Raw genomic sequence first — 10,632 nt, 5'->3', positions numbered from 1 at the left:
TTACTCATTACTTAAATATCGATACACCACTTGATGCTATAAATTAAGCATGTACAACACTAGTGCAGACTGGAAAGAGATGGTGTGATGTGAATTGAGTTACGTGGAAGCAAGAGATAACGACATACGTCTAGCCTGCGTCATCACCTTTCACTTTTGTTGTCCAGTTTAACTTGATCTCCGGACAAAATTTAATATAAAGTAGTTTATAATTTAAAATCGTAACTTACCGATGAAAAGTTATTCCTTATGTTTTAAAGTCAGATGTTTTGCTGTTTTTTCTACGAAACTGAATAGAAAAGCACGTCATTATAATAATAGTAAAACAAACTATAATTTATTTCGTAATTCGCAGAGACGTACGCACGGATCCAATACTGGTTTTGTACTGTTTTATTGAGAGCGAGCGCTAACATTTATAAGTGACAAATCACATATCCGTTGCGCAGACGGACAGCCCCATATTACCACTCTATTGGGATATGTCCTCGATGACTTATCACGAATGTTGATAAATCAATGTCGATGCAATTACGGTAAAAATGTTAAAATGTATCTAGGTACCAGTGGCGACGCATGAATTCTTTTGTTGGTAAAGCCGGAGGGGTTTTTGGGATCTGTTTTGTAAGGACTTCTACAGATACTGCAGAATTTAATGGAACCCGTTGGGAATCGAGTTGTATCGACGCTACGCCACTGCTAGGTATACTCTGTCAAACAAGTCTGTCACTAAATAAGAACAAAGAAAACTATAGGTATCCGTTTCTCTAGCACCCTAAAGAAAAGGATGCATATAGTTTTCTTTGTTCTTATTTACTGACAGACTTGTTTGGCAGAGTATATATGATTATTTATTTGTAGTAAGAGTACGTACTCCGTGGTAACATCGGGTTCACTTTACAAACATAAAGTTGCGGTCTCATTTAAATATCTGGCAAGCTTGCTGCAAACATGTTATATTTATGTAGTAGGTAGTTTATGACATAAACTGTTACATTGAAACCTTATTATATACCATAGTTAACCCTTAACATGTATCTATACATACACTGTTTATCTAGTAATGTACCTAACCTACACATTTGTACACTGAATTATTTTCTCTATTAGGTATAGCCTATATTCCACGCAAACGAGGCACAGGATTTTTTTGTCGTCAATTTCGGATTAAAATAATACACGGAAATTAAAATTGCCATTCAAAAGTTGTTTTTGGTGGATTTCTTTGGTTTTTCCAAAACTGGATCGATATGAATAAGCCCTAATTCTTAGTCTAGACTCAAAATTTCGAGAACAAAACTGTTTATTTACAATAATATGAAGGTGAATTTTGGTCGTGCTTGCCGCAATTTAAGTGTAAACAGAAGTTGCCATATTAGGTATCTTAATTATGATATGTAAATTGTAAGTATAAAATACATACTATTAATCAAAATGAGGGTTGAAAGGTCAAATAGTCGCTTTCGTAAGCAGTGTCTGTGCTAATACCTAATATTTTTTCCCCTGGCTAACTCGGAAAGTCGTGTTTTGTCCTTTTAATTCAAGCGGGAAAAAATAAAATTCATCCACTAGTAGGGAAAGTATTTTGACCTTGGAGCGTGTTTAAGTAGCTTTTGACAGATAATTTGCTATAGTGAGATGTTACACACGGGTGCAAATATACCTCTCGGTGGTAAAATACAATTTTGCACCCTTGTAACTATTTAACATGTGTTTGGGGGCGCTGTTCGCTTTCCTCATACATGGATTGTCAGGGTTCCCTCTATTTGGCATAACTTTAATTGTCCGAAACGATTTTCGCATAACAGACTTCGCATAATCGATTTTCGCCGAATGTTAATTTGGCAGAAAACTTATTTGTCATAATCGAAAATAATACGAATAACACATTGTCCGAAAATAAGTTCGCATAATTCTGTTTACGCCGATTGTTTTTATGAATAAAATTAATTCGCATAATTGTATTTGGCATATTTCTTAAAATCAGAATATCCACCCATACTAAATGCTGTTAAGAGAGTCGGTTTGGTTAGGTTAGAACTGCGACCTCAACAAATAAAACATTTTGTCAAGAATTTCGGTTAGGTTATTAGGTTAGAACTGCAACATTAATATAGTAGTATTACCTATGATAAAAATTCTGCGTAGTAAATTTCCACTAAACCATGTTATGCAGAAATAATTTATGCATAAAAACCATTCGGCGAATAACCTTTATGCATGAAATATATTCGGACAAACAAAAATATGCCTAGACAAATTATGCGTAACTATACTATGCCATAACAGATTATGCGAAAGGTGAATTATGCTAATATCGATTATGCCAAAAAGAATTCTCGATTGTATTGGGTTGGTAAGAAAGTAATGAGCGAATCATAACCAATATTGTAATTTTTATTTAATTTATTATTTTAATCATTTATCAAAAATATAACGGCCTTCGTTATCTACTACTTGTCTCCATCGTTCTGGTAAAGAATGAATAGCATCGGCGAAGAAGTTCTTAGGTTTAGATTCAAAAAACTCAGCTATGTATTGTCGTAGATGGGCTTGATCATCGAACTTTTTTTCATTCAAGGCATTGCTTAGCGATCTGAACAATGCGTAATCCGTAGGTGCCAAGTCTGGAGAGTACGGTGGATGAGGTATCACTTTCCAACCTAGCTCCAATAGCTTTAGCCGAGTCACTTTTGCAATGTGTGGGCGAGCATTGTCGTGTAAGAAAAAAACTTTAGCATGCTGTGGACGATTCTGACAGTTTTTTTTTGGTTTAAATTTTCAAGCTGATTACAGTATACTGATGCGGTAACAGTCATTCCACTTGGTAGGAGTTCCCAGTGAATAATACCATGAATATCCCACCAAACGGACAGCATAACTTTTTTCGGGTGAGGCTCTGTTTTTGGTGCCTCTATTCCTTTTTCGTTTGGAGCTAGCCACTGACGTTTGCGTGTGTGATTTATATATAAGACCCATTTTTCATCTCCAGTGATAAGATGGTCCAACCAGTTGAATGTGCGGCGAAAAGACAGAAGTTGTATGCAGATATCGGCACGGCGGTTTAGTTGATCTCTATCAAGTTCGTGCGGTATCCAAACACTGTATTTGTAGTTTTTTCCCAACTCGTGTAAATGTGTTTCTATGGTGACATGAGAGCAGCCTAACTCGGTAGCAAGAGTACGACTCGTTAGCCTCGGATCTCCTTCAATTAAGGTTTTTAATTTGGCTACATCAATCTTCACCGGTCGACCAGACTTAGGTTGATCTGATAATGAAAAGTCGCCACTACGAAACCGCTGGAACCCTCGTTTCGCCGTGGCCTCAGACACAACTTCAGGAGCAACACGCTGACATATATTACGCACTGCTTCGGCGGCTGAATGGCCAGACTGAAATTCATATAGTAAGCAATGCCTTACATGCACTTTTAATTCGTCCATTTTCTTCCTTATATTAGCTCGGCGACAGCTAGTGAATGACTGACGAGAAACTGTGCGACTCGCCCTTTATATACTTTCGACCATAGAAGATTCTAGAACTCTCTCAAAAATTTTATGTGGAATTCAATCGATCGCTCATTACTTTCTTACCAACCCAATAAAATTATGCCAAAACAAGGGGAACCGGATTGTCAATTTACGTTGACTATTACACGGTCGAGTTATGTATTAAAATGCATGGTAGAGACAGGTGTAACTACCTACTTAATATCAATCATCATCCTCTTTGCGTTATACCGGCATTTGCCACGGCTCATGGGAACCTGGGGTCCGCTTTGACAACTAATCCCAAGATTTGGCGTAGGCACTAGTTTTTACGAAAGCGACTGCCATCTGACCTTCCAACCCGACGGGTAACTAGGCCTTATTGGAATTAGTCCGGTTTCCTCACGATGTTTTCCTTCACCGAAAAGCGACTGGCAAATAGACTCGTACCGGCTGCGCAGGATCGGGACAGGTGGCGTGGCGATCTCTCATTTCGGAGGCAGAGACTCAATACTTATTTTCGTTAAATGATCAAAAGTGAATCTCTGCCTCCGAAATGAGAGATCGCCACCTGTCCCGATCCTGCGCAGCCTCTTGCCAGTCACTGACTTGAAGCTGACGCAGGTCCGCCGCCACACTGTCCTTCCAGCGATACCTGGGTGCGTAGCCGAATGGCACAAACGCTCACGAAACGAAACGCTCGTAGATATCTATCTCTATCGCTCTTGCGTATTGGCGCGATAGAGCCAGACTACCTTTCGCGGCGTTTCGTTTTCGTTTCGCGTCGCAGAAATGCCATTCGGCTACGGGACCCGGCCCCGTAGCCGAAAGGCATTTCTGCGAAGCGAAACGCCACCGAAACGCCGCAGAAATGTAGTCAGGTTCTGTCGCGCCAATACGCAAGAGCGATAGAGATAGATATCTACGAAAGAGATAATCGTGAGCTTTTGTGCATTCGGCTAATAGTCGGGTGGTCACCAGCCGGTCGATCCAAGAAGGCTTTCTTGATAGCCCGATCTAAGACCATATCGTCACTACTTTGAAAAAATCTCGTATCTCACGCTGCTTCTCAAAGTTAAAACGCAGTAATTCTATATGCATTCCATACATACTTACTACAATTTTCTTTTCATTGACAGACGAAGATACAAGTTTTTTTAAAAGTAGTGACGATATGTATAAGTTAGTCAAACTAATTCATTATGTATCGACCTATTCTCATTAAGGCATTGAAGATGGACGAGGACACACTTAATGTTTTATTGATGGCTCTATAAAAGGTTTGTGGCGAATAAAGACTTAGGTAAATGTTGAAAAAACTATTTTAATGAATTATTCCACTTTTATATTAGGTAATAAATGGTTAAATGTATACGAGGTGTTTAATAGACTAAGTTAAAGTGACTACTTGCAATAATTTACGAGATTATAATTATAAATAGAGTAACATAAGGAAAAAAATATTTTTTGGGTGAAATCCGTGGGTAAAACTGGCACTTCTAATTGTATTTTGGGCATTTTTTTTTATAAAAGCTACTTTTTGCAATGTTTTACTTCACTTTGCCTGGCCTAATCAGTTTGCAGGAAAACTTTTCACCTACATGACATTTTTGTCTTGAAATAATTATATAAAAATTAGTAATATAAAAATCAAAATAAAAATTAGTTCAAATTATTCTATATCATCATGTACACTACACATTGTACAGTTTATAGTATTCAATACTGTGGGGCCAACCACGAAAATTCTAAAAAAATTACTTCGTCGCAAAAATTGCGAATTATATGTATATAAATATTCTGCGTATAAGAAGGTTATCCGAACGGTCGCCGAGCTGTCAAGTTGACTCTGTGACCAGCTGATTTCAAATATTGAAATTTAATTCAATTTTTAGCTTTAAATAGGACTTCTACTCATTGTTAGTTAATTTAAGTAGTAAAGTATTATCAGTGATACAGTTTTGGTGAAATTGGCAACGTTACACCGAGTATTTATTGGACTTTGAGGCAGGACTACCCAACTGTCAACGAGTGATCGCAGCCGTTGGAATCTGCGTTTGAAACGGGGAGAGTATTCCGTTTTATTTATCATTTATTTCTACACTCAAACAAAGCTCATTGCTGCGGCCGTGAGCAACGTCAAACAAACAACATTGGCACCGTGCAGTTTCCCTTTGCTTGACGAACTAGTGGAAGCACAAGACGAGACAAGACACATTCGCCACAGACACTGCCAACTACTGACACACTGCACACTTTATTCATTCCTACAGCTCTCGTCTCTGTCGTCATCTTGGCAAATCTTTCAATCTCTATTGAGATAAGTACTCATCCTTTTTTATTACATCTTTCAGAAAGCCAGACGAGTGACAATGGACACCGAAATTGCGACCGAAACTCGCAAGGCAACGGCACGACAACTAGAGATGCAGCTAAAAACAACAGCACAGGACCTACACGAGTCGAGGGCCTTGTCGAAGCAGTTGTTGGAGGAAAGGGAGGAAAGCGAAGTGGAGCTCCAGAAGGTAATCAACAAAAACTCAGAATTGAGAAGGGAGCTGGCGGACAATGATGTGCAGCTGACTGATGCCCGCGGAGAAGTGGACCGTTTGCAAGGCACAATAGACACCTTCAACCAGTGCGCTTCGACACATGAAGTGGCCTTGGCCCGCATCACACAGTTAGAAGAAGAACTGGGTGCGGCAAATGAGGAACTTAATTTGTTTAGGAAAGAGCGGGAGCACTATGATGCTTCGCAGTTACAGAATGTGTACCAAGAGTTGGTAAGCGGTGAAACACAATTGAGTAGGGACTCCAAACACATAGTATTCTTTAATAGTAGTAATAAGTTAAAAAAGTACATTAAGATTAATAGGTATATTAGGAGAACCCAAAAGCTGATCAAAGGCCAGGCATGTATTAAAAAATATAGTAAATTAAAACACACATTAACAGTTATGAAAAACAGGGTTCAAGACTGTCATTCAGAGCTGGAAGTCAAGGAATCAAATTTTCTGAAATTAAATGCCGACATTAACAGGCTGAAAGATGAGCTTTTGGCAGTATCCACCATGTATGAGACCACTAAAAAACAAGTTGAGGAGCACATACAGGCTTTTAATAAATTGCTGCTAGAAAATAGAGATTTGGAGGAGCGGTGTAAAGCATTATTAAATGGAAAACATTGTAATTGTGGCCAAATGCCACCAGCAAAGATTATTCAAGCCGATGTGGCCCACGACACAACTAGGCATGCGGCAGTAGTTAAACAGCCCCCTAGAGCAGTCAGTAAGACTGTTGTTTTTTCAGATCAGATTGGGTTAGGAATGGGCCCATTATTAAGCTACCAGTTAGAGCAACAAGTGACAAATTACTGTTATCAAAACATTACTTTGTCTCATTTATGTGACCTTATTTCAAAGGGATGTTATGATAGCAGTACTACATTAGTAATTTTATTAGGAAATAGTCTTAATGTAGATAAGCTTAGCATAGATAAATTGATGTCCACTCTAAATGTTATTGAAAAATCTGGTGTGGGGAAAATTATATTATGTGCACTACCTTATGCAGAAAATGTATCATATGACTATAATTGTAAGATAGCTTACTACAATTCTTTAATGTACCATGCCATAGCTGTTAATAAAAAGTACCATTTCTTTGACTTAAATAAATTCATTGAGCGCTTCATGCTAGCTCCACGGAAGGTATTTTTGCCAAAGAAATTTTTTGTATATTTAGTGGAGTTATTGGCCTTCAATATTGAGCCAAATAGATGTAATAGTGTTATATATAAGTCTCAGTCAGCTGACAAAGCCAAGGACCCCATGCCTCATTTAAACTAGATTGTAAGACAGCGGAAAAACACCTGAGTATGAACGTTGTTCACCAGAATATTCAGGGCTTTTCCAGCAAAGAATTAGAAGTAGGATTATTTTTAGATAGTAATAATGTTGAAGTTATGTGTATTACTGAACATTGGTTGAAACAAGAACAGTTGATATTTGATTATGTTAATTTTAAATTAGCTAGTATTTTTGCCAGAAAATCTGCTGCTCATGGTGGCTCCCTTATTATTGTTAAAAATTGTATGAAGTGGAATTGTATGTATTGTTAAAAATTGTATGAATTCTTAATCAATTTAATAACAATTTCAAAGTGAAATCTATTAGTGGGTCAAAAGTTAAACCAAAGTTTAGTGAATGGGCTACTGTAGGTATTCACAAAAGTAGAAAAAGACTTTATGAACTTTATGGTGAGAGAGAGCTGAACAAGAATTCAGAATTCCTGGACTATGTAAGAAACTACTCAAGAATCTTCAAGAAAGTGTGTTTAACTGCCAAGAAAAACTTTATTAGTTCTAAATTGAAAGTGTCGGACAACAAAGTGAAAACAACTTGGAGTATTATAAATAAAGAAGCTGGTAAATGTAAATCACGCGATTGTCAAGTCAACATTGTATCAGATAATCAACAAATAGTGTCGAACAGCGATGTTGCCTCGGCATTCGAAGATTATTTCTCAAACATAGCCGTTAACACCACAAAATGTTTACATTCTTCTGCGGCTCAAGCCCATTCATTACTTTGTGCTAATGTTAAGAAATGTAATAATTCATTTGAATTTAGTCAAGTAGACTCTGTAAATATTGTTAAAACATTCAAGTCACTCAATTTAAAGAAAACGGAAGACTTATGGGGAACATCAGTTAAAGTAATTAGTCATGTCATAGATATAATAGCACCTTACTTGGCCGTAATATATAATATTTCAATTTCACAAGGCACCTTTCCAGATCTTATGAAATGTAGCAAAGTCATACCGCTTTTTAAATCGGGTGATTCGAGTGATATAACCAATTTCCGTCCCATATCAATACTTCCTGTTCTAAGTAAAGTCTTTGAGAAGCTAATGTTAAATGATCTACTGGGACACTTCAACAGACATAGATTACTTACAAGGAAACAGTTCGGTTTCACAAGGGGCCGTTCCACGACCGATGCTGCTTCGGTACTCATTAAACATATATATAATATTTGGGAAAATTCTTGTGATGCAATTGGCATATTTTGTGATCTTTCAAAAGCCTTTGATTGTGTGGATCATGGAACGCTCATTTTGAAATTAGAACACTATGGTTTGTCTATAAATGCCCTAAACTTTATGTCTTCTTACCTTAGCAATAGAACACAAACAGTAGTTGTTAACAAAACTCGCTCTAGCGGGACTGTTGTCCAATTAGGAGTGCCACAAGGCTCAATTTTAGGTCCATTCCTGTTTTTGGTTTATATAAATGATTTGCCATGTATAGTAAAAAACTTTTGTGAAATAGTACTTTTTGCTGATGATACATCACTGCTTTTTAATGTTGACCGAAAATCTACGGATTACAATGAAATTAATAGCACGTTAGCTGATGTACTGCAGTGGTTTACTGTCAACAATTTACTTCTTAATTCTAAGAAAACCAAATGTATTCGATTCTCTCTGCCGAATGTTAAACCAATCGATACAAAAATACTTTTGAATGATGAATGCTTAGAGATGGTAGATACAACACTGTTCCTTGGCTTAACATTGGACAAAAATCTACAATGGAGTCCTCATATAAGGAAACTAGCAAGCAAATTAAGTTCAGCCGCATACGCCGTTAGGAGAATCAGGCAACTGACTAATGTTGAGACAGCTCGCCTAGTGTATCATAGTTATTTTCACAGTGTAATGTCATACGGTATTCTGGTTTGGGGCAAAGCAGCTGACATACAGACTATCTTTGTATTACAAAAGAGAGCCATTCGTTCTATTTACAACTTAGGAACACGTGAATCAGTAAGAGAACTCTTCAAAGAAATTAATATCTTAACTGTAGCTTCCCAATACATTTATGATAGTATAATTTATGTTGTTAAGAATTTAGACTGTTTCACTAAGAATTCTGATATCCATAATTATAACACTAGAAACAAAAATAAGCTTGCCATAAAGAAGTTTCGTGTCCGTAAAGTACAGAAGTCATTTGTTGGGCAATGCATTCATTTTTATAATAAGTTACCTGACACTGCTTTGAGATTACCCCTCCCAGCTCTTAAGAACTACTTAAAAAAATCATTGATGTTAAAGGCTTATTACAGAGTCGAGGACTATTTGACAGACAAACATGCATGGCCCGAACCAGAAACTACAAAAAACGAATAGCAATTAAAATAATTGTATTATGTATAGAGGACACAGTTCAGATAAGAAAGCACATCAAATATTTTATATTTTATGTTGTGTAGGTAAATTACATATTTAATGATATTGAGATTCATATTATCTTTTTCTTCTGTGACAATTTGATATGTTTTCTCTGAAGAAGAACGACGTATTATTAAGCAATAATATAATTTATTGAAATTAATTTCCATAGAGTACCTAGTCTGTTCATATTCTTTGATGAATACTTTTGCATGTTAAATTGTATCTTGTTATTTAATGCATGTTAGTTATAAGATGTAATGTTTTGAAAAGAAGTTGCCCGCCGAGTTTCTTGCCGGTCCCATAGTGGATACCCCCCTCCCAACTGAGGGGGGACTGAAATCTTCTCGAGGCTGAGGCGTAGGGTTAGAGCCGGCGTAGCTTTATTTGACGTTCATATGCGCATTGTAATATGCCTACTTGAAAAATAAATATTTCATTTTCATTTTCATCAATAAATTCTGTATTCTGTATTCTTCGTAGTATTTATTATTTGTACTTCATATAGAGCGTTCGGCAGTAACGAGGATAACATGCGGTATGGAATGTAAATTACTGCATAAAAGCTTTGGACGATACTTTAGTGAATGCGACAGGTGCATAGCTAACGACAATACACAGATTTGAAACAGTTTCCAACTAATCTCAGTGCTGAGCCACAGTATAATAAAGAGTACTATCGTACAGTATGGCCACTCCCGCTCCCAGCTGAAAGTGCCGCCCACCCGCTCTCGGTTACCTCACAGTTACCGCCTGTCAAAAACGCGAACAGTCGACCTTGTCATATCTCACTCATATAATCATGGTACGCGTTCACGAGCTAAGACTGTGTGCTAGGAACGCTTTCATATATTTGAGCGCCAGTGTCCGAGGTGTGGCTGAGCCGAGGTGACAATCGTTGACG

The sequence above is a fragment of the Leguminivora glycinivorella genome, chromosome 16 (assembly GCF_023078275.1).
Source record: "Leguminivora glycinivorella isolate SPB_JAAS2020 chromosome 16, LegGlyc_1.1, whole genome shotgun sequence".
Classification (NCBI taxonomy): Eukaryota; Metazoa; Arthropoda; class Insecta; order Lepidoptera; family Tortricidae; genus Leguminivora; species Leguminivora glycinivorella.
The sequence above is the reverse complement of the archived record's forward strand: the minus strand, read 5'-3'. Positions refer to the sequence as shown.